Here is a 13,726-nt window from a genome sequence, read left to right as displayed (position 1 = left end):
ATATCCGTGGCTTCTGCAGTGAAGACGTAGTGTGCGTATAGAAGTGAATATCTCGCAAGCTATGTTGTTGTTCCAAACTAATTACGAGAAGTAGGATCCTATTGTTTCCCTGTTATTCAACTTAAATTTTATTTAAGTGCTGAACCATCGACACCAATAAGTGTTTTGCAGTAGTAAATGGCATTGTTAAAGGTGCTTCTGCTATCGTACTTATCATTTAAAGTCGTTAAGATAGTACCCGCATATTTTATTTAATTGCAAACTTTCATTTACAAATTTCAATGTTGCATTCAAATTTCGCAATTGCTGAGTGATAGGAACCTTCGACCACTCGAATCATGTGTGTATTCTTATGGTATACTGTAGGCTAACTAGTATTTGGCTTGAATTGCGGCAACTACGCATCCCAGCCCCTAGAGAACGAAACCAGGCAAAACTTTTAATATTTCAACTCTGAGTCAGAGGGTACATAGTTGAGGGCCATCACCATTTCATTTATTTTTGAATGCCCGCTAGTTTTGCCCTGTTTGGAAGTGAAACATGGACGATAACCAGTTTAGACAAGAAGAGAATAGGGGATTTTGAAATTTTATGGGGAAAAAATCCTATTCCGTAGAGGGGGCCCAGTAGATGAATAAAGTAAACAGATTCAGAAGAATGTAGATTGCAGTAGTTATTCGGATGTGGAGAGGCTTGCACGGGATAGAGTAGCATGGAGAGCATCGAGTAGCATCTAAGAGTGTTCAGACTGGAGACCTCAACAACAACACTTGTCTTGACCAGGAATGTTCTCTTTGCTTGTGCTCATTTCCTTGTTATGTACTCAATCCGCATTCTGCACTTCTTCGACTGTTCAGTACAGATTCTCTAATTCGTCTAAAATTTCACTGAGGACAGTAACGACATCACTGATTCTTCTCATTGATATCCATTCACTCTGAATTTTAATCCCACTGTGTCTCGTATTTCCGTCATTGCTTCCTGGATGTTTATATTGAACAGTAAGAGTGAAAGCCTGCATTCCTTTCTCACACACTTTTTAATCTAAGTACTTCATTCTCGGCCTTCGATTCTTATTGCTTCCTATTGGTTCTTATAAATATCGTCCATCAGTCATCTTTTCACATAACATAAACCTACATATCTTAGAATCTCGAATATCGTTGTTCATCATTTTCTCTTGTCAAACGCTTTTTCTGGGTCGCCAGATGCTGTGAATGTGTGATAAACTTCTGTCATGAATTCTCTTAAGTTTGCCACCGTACTCAAGCGCGATGTTGGAACTGCCTCTGCAGTGCCTCTACTCTTCCTAAAGCTAGACTGATCGTCTAACAGATCATTAGCCTTACATTTCCAGTCTTGTGTGCCCAGATTAGTCAAATTCCTGTGATCACCTCATATGTTCTGCGTCAACGTTTAATAACCTCACTCAGACAGCGGGTGGTAGCACCAATAGTGGAGGGTATACAAAGCGCGCATAGGGAATGTCGAAATGGAGCGATTTGTCTGAGCTTTCATGCCAAAGGTGGAAAAATTTTCCGAAACGGCTAAGTTTGATAACTATTCGCCTGCCGCCGTGATTAAGGCATACCGTGCGCCCCAAAGTGGCAGTACAAAAAACCGGCTTCGAGGCAACTGGAGTGTACCACGTGTGTACGACAGCTGCGGAGATGTGCAAGGGCGAATAGACGTGCAACTATTGAGAAATTGACCGATCAGTGTCTCTTCAACGACTGATCAGCGAACGATGCTCCGTTTTATGCTCCATCGGACTGATGGCCCTTGGTGTGTACGGCTAGAAATGTCTGCTAGCAAACACCATGCAACAGTCAAGGGAGCATTATGGTCAGGGATATGTTTTCGTAGCATTCTCTGTGTACTCTCGTCATTCTGGAACGCACACTAGATCAACACAAGTATCCTTGGGGACCCTGTCCACCCCGACATGCAACGTATTATGTACAGCTCGCAGTGTTAGTGCGTGGTTCCAAGAGCGGCAGGATGAGTTTGGCGTACTCATATGTCCACCAGACTCACCGGATTTAACCCCAATACAGAATGCGTGAGACTCCCTCGATCGAGTTGTTCAAAAAATGCTCAGATGTGTGTGAAATCTTATTGGACTTAACTGCTAAGGTCATCAGTCCCTAAGCTTACACACTACTTAACCTAAATTATCCTAAGGAGAAACACACACACCCATGCCCGAGGGAGGACTCGAACCTCCGCCGGGACCAGCCTCACAGTCCATGACTGAAGCGCCTAGACCGCTAGGCTAATCCCGCGCGGCGATCGAGTTGTTCGAGTGTGGATTGCCAACCTACTGCCGGTCGTCACGGCACTGGAGTCGACGTGGTTCCACATCCCTGTCGTTACCTTCCAGAACCTCACTGACACTCATCCCCCACGTCTCGCAGTGGTCCACCCTGCAAAATGCTTTTGAAGGAGGTCACATTAATGTAACTGGAAAGTGTATATGTGTATGTCAGCGTAAGTGGTTATACTATATCGCCAAGGATATAAATTAACAATGTAAAATATGTATGTCAGACCACTAGCTCCGCATACACAAGTACTGATTTATGGGGACTATACCATCTGCGTAATTAAGACCAAACGATTTGTGACACGTACAACCTTCAGTAAATCTCCATGAGTTTTAATTTCTATAACTTTCTCCTAGCAAACATTTCAAGAGACGAAAGTGGTAGGAAGTAATACGCTGCCCGATGTTTCTCGGTAACTGCACCCGCGGGTCTCATCACTGCCATAATGAACGACGTCTCACATGTAAGGTCTGTACTCCAATTTATTGCGCATTTCCGTACAGCTATCTAAATGTTATCGTAACGAAACGTGTTTCTCATCGAAAAATCGTTTTGTCTGTAACTACTATTGATCCACAGTGACGGGCAAGACTCGAGAATCACGTGGAAAAATATTCCGCAAGCCACTTCTTTCATGGATGAATTACATCTTAGTTTGGTTCTTCCAGTGAATGGTCGCTGTAGTTTCTGCTTTTTCAGCAACTACTTAAGTAAGATTGGGCAACTACAAATCCCTCCGGACTTTATGTCTTACGATTCTAATTGTTTCCTGTGATTTACTTCGAGTAACGGACAATTTCACCTGTTTTTGCGAAGTACGGTAAATTTACTTATTCTAAGGAACTACTGCCAGTCTCTGCACCAATCGAAGGTCTCCTGCACGTCTTCCTGTTCTGCAAGCTTCGTAAACATAACAGTGGCATAGCCTTAGCAGATTAGGCAAGTAAACATCTCAAGAACAGTGACGTCAATGAGATTTGAAATGGCTTCAGTAAAAATGTTTCGTTTATGTCGCCGCAGCGTTCCGTCCTGTGGTGGCCTATTGCTGAAGCCCACACAACTTGCTTGCCCTGGCCACCTATCTTATGGAGGCTTTGGCCGCCAGCTCTGTCACCCGCTGTTACAGGTCAAAGGGCTAGTTAAGCCATCTTTGTTTCCATGATGATCTGCCAATCATCACCCGACACCCCACCACTGCAGCCAATGTCTTGGCGGTGAAATGCCATATAGTCTGACCAATCATCTTCACCTCACCACATGGAGGTCGCACACCCCGGTTTCTAGATTACCTTTCAGCATTGCTATAAGTGCATTTCTCATTGATTAAAACTATTTCCGTCAGAATATTTCACTGATAGTAGAAGGAATGATGCGATATCTACACCAGATAATCTCATTGTATGCTAACGGACAACTTACGTTGCATATACACAGAGCTGAACACGTCAAATCATCACTTGTCTTCTATTCTACTGTTTTCAGAAGCACTCGTACCCACTCCACATGCAGTCAGTACTCTGAAAACGTTTTGAGTATCATCCATCAGTGAAGGAAAATGAATCTTGAGGTATAGAATTTTTGACTTCATAATCTTGATTACGTTGTGATAAAACTGAGTGAAAACTGGTTAATAAGAAATCTTCACATCGTTTTGTACTGTCTTGGCAAGTCTTTCTGACAATTGCAATAATTGTTACTTGTACATGAAGGTTTTGCTTGTAACAGAGAGATGTAAGTGTCTCTAATCTGTCGAGTATTCTGCTGCCTTTCTCATTTTACATTATCACCTGTGATAAGACTAGAGCAGTAGAATCCTTGAAGAATTTTCCTTTGTTCTGTAGAGCTCTGAGAAAAGTTGTTCTCTTTGCTCACCATAGCTGTCCTCTGTACTTGTAACCTCAGGGAGCGGAAATCAGTTGGCGTGGCTGAGATAAAGAAAGAACAGGAAACAGTACCCATATGGTTTCATCTGCTACCCTTTTGGTGGCAACAATTCTGCCGATGTGAATCAGATGTTCCTCGTCCATTAACTCCTTCTTTGTTATTAGATTTTCGTTTCTTTCTTGAAATTTCTGTTTTTTGGGTTGCTGGACTTTGGAATTTATTACACAAGCATAGCCTCTAAACTTCAAAAAGGATAGTCAACATTTACAGCGTATACGACGATAAACAAGGTGAATCCAGTTGTGTCTTTCATCTGCCAGCATATCAGATGGTGTCATTGTCAGTAAATCGGTGTGAAAGTTATTGCTGATTTCTTTAAACTGTCTTCCACTGTATTAGCATATTTCTAAGTGGCCGACTACAAGGAAACACGTACCTGCATTAAGGTTTGTTTCAAAATGAAATCTAATGTATGATAAAGGAGGCTTTTAGTGAACCTCTTGTGAAACACGTAAGTGTATTTTCGTGGCGTGGACGATTGAAAGCTGGCTACAATTCTGAGGAGGATGCCAGCCGCTCGAGCCCATCGTCATCATGGACCACTTCTGAAAAATGTTCGCGGAAATGCGTGAACTCATCCACAAGGACATAAGGCAGGCAATGCTAGTAGTTGTAAAATCTTAGGAATTCTTTGTAACTAGTGAACTCTACATGAAACGTTTTGCATGTAGGTTGATACATAGTATATTGGAAAAAAGAAAAAAAAAACAACCAGTAGCGCTTCGCTATGATCCAGACTTTTTGTCCAGTGCCACAACTGCCGATGAATCATGAATCATGGGCGTATAGCTTTGATCCTGACACAAAACTTCAATCTTCGCCCTGTAAGACACCATCCTCTCCGCCGCCCAGAAGCCCAAAATATGCGCACCAAGTTAGCAGTAACAGCAAGCCGATTCTGATTTTTGGTATTGTCCAGAAAAAGATCAGGCAGTGACAGGGAACATCTGTTGCGATGTTTTCAGGAGACTGCGGATAAATGATTAACGCAACGGTCACGAGAAATCGGACATGTAAAACAGGTTGATGCACCATGAGAAGACATCTGCACAAATCTCGCTCGTTATGAAGGAATTTCTGGCAAAAGCCGTGACAACTATCCACCTGCATCCGAATCGCCCAATCTGGCTGCTTGCAAATACTTTCTCTTCCCAGAAATGAAATTGAAGGTGAAAGATGGACGTTTTGATTCCATAGAAGAGATTAAAGCGAAATTTCATCTAAAATAATGTAGTGCGGTATAGTTTAATGGGAGACCCCGAGGGGCAGCCTCAGACGCCTAAGCGGAATGGTTTTTCCTGTGCCTCGTGCACCCTGTCAACTTTCCGTCGTGAAGCGTGAGAATTGTGTGTTACGCGTGCATGACACATGCAGATGATAGTAATGGGTTTGTGTGTAGTTTCGTGTCATGATGGCCTCGTATGACGATTAGAGAAGGGAGATGGTCAAACCCGGTGCCAGCAAATAGCCTACTCTTTCGAACAGTACCAAAGAGGGCGTAGAATCTAACGTCCCTGTCCTACGGACGGATCATAATCAACAGTATCACAAGCTCTTACTCCGTAAGATGCTGCCAAGAGGTTAGGTGATCAATCGAGGACTTTTGAGCAAAGTCTAGTGACCAACGCCACCGTTCCTCCTCATCTTTGCTGGAAAAGCAAACGGAGGGCGGACAGCAGTGCAAGGCATACCCAGACGGTTACCTAACCAAGTACCGGCCACGGTGATGTGACGGGAACTGGAATTGTAGTTGATTTTGTGTAATTACTTGCTCCCATTTCTAGATGACCAGACAGTAATCACAAGTGAAAGCCGACCAAAATTATTTCAGAATGAAGTCGTGAAATGAGAGTAACTTGACATCACCTGTGTTAGGTATCGATGTGTTGCTTGCTGCTGGCATATGAACATTTGTGTTGGACTGGTAGTCGAACTCAGCTTTCCTGCTTATCGCGAGCAGTCACTTTAGCCACTTTGGGTATCCGTGCACGCCCCATGGACGGACACAACCTTCCATATGTCTCATTACCTACATCCCTATTATTATGGTGCGAACTGGTAGCGGCTATGTTCCGGTAAGCGAGGTGTTATGTCCTAGTTGCTAATGATACATGAATGGAAAGTGGCCCAAGGGGTCTGTCGCCTAGTAATCTGGAGAGGCAAGCTAAAGGTTAGTTGACGCAACGGTACCTTAAATAAATGTATAATAAATGGATGGAAAGCGATCAAATGAATCCATCACTGTAGTAATGTGGAGAGGCAAGCTAAAGATTAGTTGACGCAAGGGCACCTTAAGTAAATATACTTTACTCAGTCTGTGGTGAAGAAATGCTACACTGTTAACAACTTGTGACAGCCTTTAATAACTATGGACGGAGGCCTGAGAAGGGTGTGCGTGTATGTACGCTGAATGTTGCCGTTAGAGCTAGCTATCAACAGCTCGGTGTAACGTTCGGTACTCGACAAACAAGAAGACTGCTGCTCAGGCGCCTGCTGCTTATTATACCGTCCTGGCGCACTTTATTGGTGGGCATGTTCAAAGCCTTCCTCACGGCCCCCTTAGGAATCTTCGAGGCACTGGCTCCAACGGTATAGACAGTCTACGATACTATACTTGTACCATAATCTCCTATAATTAACACATAATGCTCGCAGTTTCCTCTTCATTCCCGCGTGTGAATGAGGCTCCGAGGGATCGAGACCCATGATATTATCGTCCTGAGCCTAACAATTTATATATATATATATAATTATTTGACGAGCTGGGCTCTTTAAAATGGTTGAGATTTTAATTTAAATTACTTTTAACATTGGTTAATTAATAAAGATTTATACTGAGAAAACTTGTTGTTCACGAACTAATCTTGAAATACGTTACACTTAAGTTACGAACTGAAATAATATTTTGGTATTTTAGCTTCCGCTAAATATTTCTTCTCTAGAGTGAGATCATTGATTATTATTTGCAATTGCCCACACATGCGCGAGAGAATTATTTCTTACCACTCTTAACAATAAGTTGTAGTCCGAGTCGTGGCTCTGGATCTCGGCCAAGAACTAAAAATGAAAATATTAAAACTACGTCTGCTCCTGCTGCGTCAGTCGGCTGTGGATAAAATGTTTACTATTACTTTAGCGGGCGAATTCTTCGCTTCCACGAATTTTATGAATTACGATTGCCATGAGATAGGACTCAACCTTTACAAATACTAGTGACAATAACATTAAACTAATATATTATGAGATTGATTGTACGATAGAGCTTTCATTCAACACCAGCGAGCCAATATGTCCGACTTCGCACACGGCAGACAAGAGAGAGAGGTAACAGTGATGACAATAGAACACTGTTCTTCCTCTGATTAAATGTTCATTGTTTGTGTAGTCTATAATCATTGCTGTTTGCAGTCGAGAGTCTCTTCTGTATTTTATGTAATATTAATGATGATAATACATATAAGAAAAATTATCCACCGCCTGAGCGGTCAATGTTCACACACAACATAATATTTTGTGTCGAGATAAAATCTCTCATCCACTTTATTTTCTTTTAAATATCACTTTCGAGTTTTTTGTAATATTTCCACTGGAAACGGCACACCGCTTCGGTATTTTATATTTACTTGCATGTCTGGGTGAAAAGACATCAATGTCAATTGACAGCCGTGCGAAATTAAACTGAAAAAAGTCTCTGAATGCAAATATCTTGCCACCAACTGTGTTAGCTGTAGATGTACTACCTACTAATATCTGAAAATTTTTGCCGGACTGAAACTCAAACCCGGATTTCCCACTTTTCGCGAGCTGAATTCTCGACCACTTCGGCTAACCGTGTATCTTTCTGTAAGATGTAGCTATAAGATGTACCCCATCACACTACCAGAACTGCTCCCAGTGTGAGGCAAGCGCTGCATAAAAGCTCACGTGGACTACCTAAAAGGTGTCAGCGGGACTTAATGTAACATAAGATTTCACATTTTTTGCGGAGATATTCTTAGAAATTATGGGTAGCAACATGTATCTAGGCGAGTTTGTCCCTGGAGATCATATGACCGTTAGAAATTTCGGACTCAATGATTAACCATTTAGCATTATTAGCACAACACCAGGCTCCAGTAGGTTTGCGGCAGGTGGCTGGAGCAGATACCGCTGCGCCGTGTTCCGGCCATTAACAGAGTGCAGCCCTGGAGTGCGCCGGCGGTAATCAGCGGCCACTGCCGGCTGCCGACCGCTGGCTGATCGCTTGATTGCCTGTTAGTGCCGCCGTCCAGCGCCTGCTGAAGGAATTTCCACTCGGCGCCAGGGCACTCCATTAGGATCGCCGAGAGCGAGCGCTTCAAACCTCGGGCTCCCTGCGAGGAACTGATACTCGGTCGCTTCCGGCGATCAGGGCGCCTCTAGTGCCAGGTGTGTTTCAGTTTATTTCGCTCATACACTTAAAAAGTTCGGGTCAGGGAAGACCCGGTTTCTTTCTGTATCCTATAGGTATACTTTTACGTACTTATTTATTGAAATCATAAATCAATATATACACTATTGACTATTAAAATTGCTACACTACGAAGATGACGCGCTATAGACGCGAAATTTAACCGACAGGAAGAAGATGCTGTGATATGCAAATTATTAGATTTTCAGAGCATTCTCACAAGGTTGGCGTCGGTGGCGATACCTTCAACGTGCTGACATGAGGAAAGTTTCCTACCGATTTCTCAAACACAAACAGCTGTTGACTGGCGTTGTCTGGTGAAACGTTGTTGTGACGCCACGTGTAAGGAGGAGAAATGCGTACCATCACGTGTCCCACTTTGATAATCTTCGGATTGTAGCCTATCGCGATTGCGGTTTATCGTATCGCGACATTGCTGCTCACGGTGGTCGAGATGCAATGACTGTTAGCAAATATGGAATCGGTGGGTTCTGGAGGGTAATATGGAACCCCGTGCTGGATCCCAACGGCCTCGTATCACTAGCAGTCGAGATGACAGGCAGCTTATCCGCATGGCTGTAACGAATCGTACATCCACGTCGCGATCTCTGAGTCAACAGATGGGGACTTTCCGAGACAACAACCATCCGCACGAACACTTCGACGACATTTTCAGCAGCATGGACAATCAGCTCGGAGACCATGGCTGCGGTTACCCTTGACGCTACATCACAGACAGGAGCGCCTGCGATGGTATACGCAACGACGAACCTGGGTGCACGAATGGCAAAACGTCACTTTTTCGGATAAATCCAGGTTCTGTTTACAGCACCATCATGGTCACATACGTGTTTGGCAACATCGCGGCGAACGCACATTGGAAGCGTGCATTCGTCATCGCCATACTGGCGTATCAACCGGCGTGATGGAATGGGCTGCCATTGGTTACACGTCTCGGTCACCTCTTGTTCTCATTGACGGCACTTTGAACAGTGGACGTTCCATTTCAGATGTGTTACGACCTGTAGCTCTACCCTTCATTCGATCCCTGCTAAACCCTACATTTCAGCAGGATAATGTACGACCGCATGTTACAGGTCCTGGACAGGCCTTTCTGGATGCAGAAAATGTTCTACTGCTGCCCTGGCCAGCACATTCTACAGATATCTCACCAATTGAAGACGTCTTGTCAATGGTGACCGAACAACTGGCTTATCACAATACGCCAGTCACTACTCTTGATGAACTGTGTTATCGTGTTGAAGCTGTATGGGCAGCTGTACCTGTACACGCCATCTAAGCTCTGTTTGACTCTATGCCCAGGCGTATCGAGGCCGTTATTACGGCCGGAGGTGGTTGTTCTAGGTACTGATTTCTCAGGATCTATGCACCCAAATTGCATGACAATGTAATCACATGTCACTTCTGGTATAATATATTTGTCCAATTAATACCCGCTAATCATCTGCATTTCTTCTTGGTGTAGCAATTTTAATGGCCAGTAGTGTATATTATATACTTCATTGTGTTAATCATTCAAACTGCATAACAGAATAGTGAAACTATGTCTTTTCCAAAGCTGTTTCACAGCGGAAGATTGCACTGTAGTTCCTTCTCTAGATTGTCGCACAGATGACAAAATGGTAGATATCGAAATAGATGACAGAGGGATGGAAAAACAATTAAAATCGCTCCAAAGAGGAAAGGCCGCTGGACCTGATAGACCTATATCTCTAACGTCTTTCAGTTGTAGAATTTTGGAACACGTATTATGTTCGAGTATAATGACTTTTCTGCAGACTAGACATCTAGTCAGTAGGAATCAGCATAGATTTCGAAAAAGACCATCGTGTGAAACCCAGCTCGCGCTATTCGTCCACGAGACTCAGAGGGCCATAGACACGGGTTCCCAAGTAGATGCCGTGTTTCTTGACTTCCGCAAGGCGTTCGGTACAGTTCCCCACAGTCGTTTAATGAAAAAAGTAAGAGCATATGGACCATCAGACCAGTTGTGTGAATGGATTGAAGAGTTCCTAGATAACAGGACGCAGCATGTTATTCTCAATGGAGAGAAGTCTTCCGAAGTAAGAGCGATTTCAAATGTGCCACAGGGGAGTGTCGAAGGACCGTTGCTATTCACAATATACGTAAATGGACCTGTGAATAACATTGGACTTTCACTTAAGCTTTTTGCGGATGATGCTGTAGTATATCGAGAGGTTGTAACAATGGAAAATTGTACTGAAATGCAAGAGGATCTGCAACGAATTGACGCATGGTGCAGGAAATGGCAATTGAATCTCAATGTAGACAAGTGTAATGTGCTGCGAATACATAGAAATATAGATTCTTTATCATTTAGCTACAATATAGCAACCCAGTAACTGAAAGCAGTTAATTACATAAATTATATAGGAGTAGGCATTAGGAGTGATTTAAAATGGAATGGCGGTATAAAATTAATCGTCGGTAAAGCAGACGGCAGACTGAGATCCATTGGAAGAAACCTAAGGAAATACAATTCGAAAACAAAGGAAGTAGGTTACAGTACACTTGTTCGCCCACTGCTTGAATAATGCTCACCGGTGTAGGATCCGTACCAGATGGAAGAGATAGAGAAGATCCAATGCAGAGCAGCGCGCTTAGTTACAGGATCATTTAGTGCTCACGAAAGCATTATGGAGACGATAGATAAACTCCAGTGAAAGACTCTGCAAGAGAGACGCTCGATATGGGCTTTTGTTGAAGTTTCAAGAACATACCTTCACCTAGGAGTCAAGCAATGTATTGCTCCCTCCTACGCATATCTCGCGAAGAGACCATGAGGATATAATCAGAGAGATTGGAGCCCACACAGAGGCATACCGACAATCTTTCTTTCCACAAACAATACCAGACTGGAACAGAAGGGAGTACCGATAGAGGTACTCAAAGTACCCTCCACCACACACCGTCAGGTGGCCTGCGGAGTATGGATGTAGATGTAGATGTTTTTTGCAAGTGAGGTTTCTACACTTCACACAGTTCATTGAACTTTTGTTATCAGTTTTTCCAGATGGATGACATCTACCTTTCTTCTTGCTCCTACATCATTTTCTTCCGATGTGAAGTATGTATATTCAAACGATGTTCTTTTCTCTACAGATTCTCTTGCTGCATATCCTCTTGGAAGATTACTTCGTCTCTTCATATCCCAGCCAAGGATTTCTGGGAAGACTCATTACCGCTATGGGTATTTTCTTTCCGATAGGGATAAGTTGCTTAGTGTAGCGCACAAGAATTATATATAGATATGCCGACGATATTTGAAAACACAACAATAGGTGGTCTATTTGCCTTCCTCTTTAATGTATTATTCACCATTATCTTGTATAGGCCACAGCTCCTCTCGTGCCATTGTAATATAATCTAGCTATGCCGTCATGGTACAGAGTGCTCTGCACAATAACACATTTGTTTTTCTTTGGAATGTATGATACAGCCGGTGTGTCCCTTGCAAAAGCAAATGCTGATGTGTAATTAGGAATCCCCATGGTATGCAATAATTTTGATGGGATGGAAGGCTTGTTTTTCGGTGAGGTCCAATCAGTGTGAAATTTCTTTCCATCAGCATTTTTCCTAAGTCGTCGGATGCGAAAAAGTCTTCGCAGTTTGTGTCATGCCCTTTAAATCCATAAGACAATTCAGTTACAACCCTTAGACCATCGTTCTTCTCAGAGGCACTACCTGGTCATTTCTCCATATATATGGCTGAATATTCCATAATAACTCGTATCATTGTCACAAAGTACCGAAAATTCCAAAATTTAATGCAATAGATTGCCAGTTTACTAGCCATAAACTGTCTTAAAGTGAAGTTTCCCCTGAATACAAGACGTTGTTCGTCTAGAGTAACAAACGATAATTTAGGTAATATCTCTACGGATTTCTCCAACATATCTCTTAGAGGTGCAAACTTATCTTGTTCACGGCTTTGTAATCTTGTCTCACGGTCATGAAATCGGATAACCCTTGACATCCTTTTGAACGTTTCGAGCGACATTGTAACTCTGAGAACTAGGTGACCTTTGTGCTCATTCCATAAATTTTCAACTGTATCAATATGTGACTTAGAAACTCCTGCTAATAACAAATGGTTCAAATGGCTTTGAACACTATGAGACATAACGTCTGAGGTTATCAGTCCCCTAGAACTTAGATCTACTTAAACCTAACTAACCTAAGGCCATCACACACATCCATGTCCTGTGCAGGTTTCGAATCTGTGACAGTAGCTGCCGTGCAGTTCCAGATTGAAGCGCCTAGAACCGGTCGGCTACTGCGGCCGGCACTGCTAATAACAACAGACCTATGTAAGCACCTAAGTCTAGAACTCTAATTTTTTTCCAATTATCTCCATATAAACATATTGCTTCAGCATTAGAATGGGTGAAGAAGCAGTCTGAAAGCCGAATCTGTAATGCGAAACGTGGCTTACCTTGTTGGTCCTTTAAACAAGTAACCTGTATTACGTGCTCCGTGCGTTGAGATCTGACATCCTCCGGGTGGTTTGTCAGTTGTATGTGTGTGTGTGTGTGTGTGTGTGTGTGTGTCAATGTGTGCGTGTGTGTGTGTGTGTGTGTGTGTGTGTGTGTGTGTGTGTGATATACAGCTCTTAACCCTCAGAATATGGAGGCACACATACCAACATTACCTGGGGTACCTTGAAGCCTGTAAAGTTGAGCGAACGGATATGACTAACACGATATGAAGAGTGCCCCTGTCACTTATAAATACCACTTGCAAGTAGTGATTAGAAACAGTACCTAACCAGCAACAACAGGCAGTTGCAGGGTATCCCGTGGATTGCTCAATTATTTCGTAGGTTATTCAGACTATATTCTCATACCAAGCACATTCCAATTAAGTATTGCATCTGAACATTATTAATAAAAAGAAAGGCAGAAAACAGTAAAATTCAATGTCGAGGGAAACTAATCTCTGTTGGAAGAATAAATGCAATTCTCCATTATACAAGTTTATTTTA

This window comes from Schistocerca piceifrons, chromosome 5 (genome assembly GCF_021461385.2).
Source record: "Schistocerca piceifrons isolate TAMUIC-IGC-003096 chromosome 5, iqSchPice1.1, whole genome shotgun sequence".
NCBI lineage: Eukaryota > Metazoa > Arthropoda > Insecta > Orthoptera > Acrididae > Schistocerca > Schistocerca piceifrons.
Note: the sequence above shows the minus strand (reverse complement) of the source record.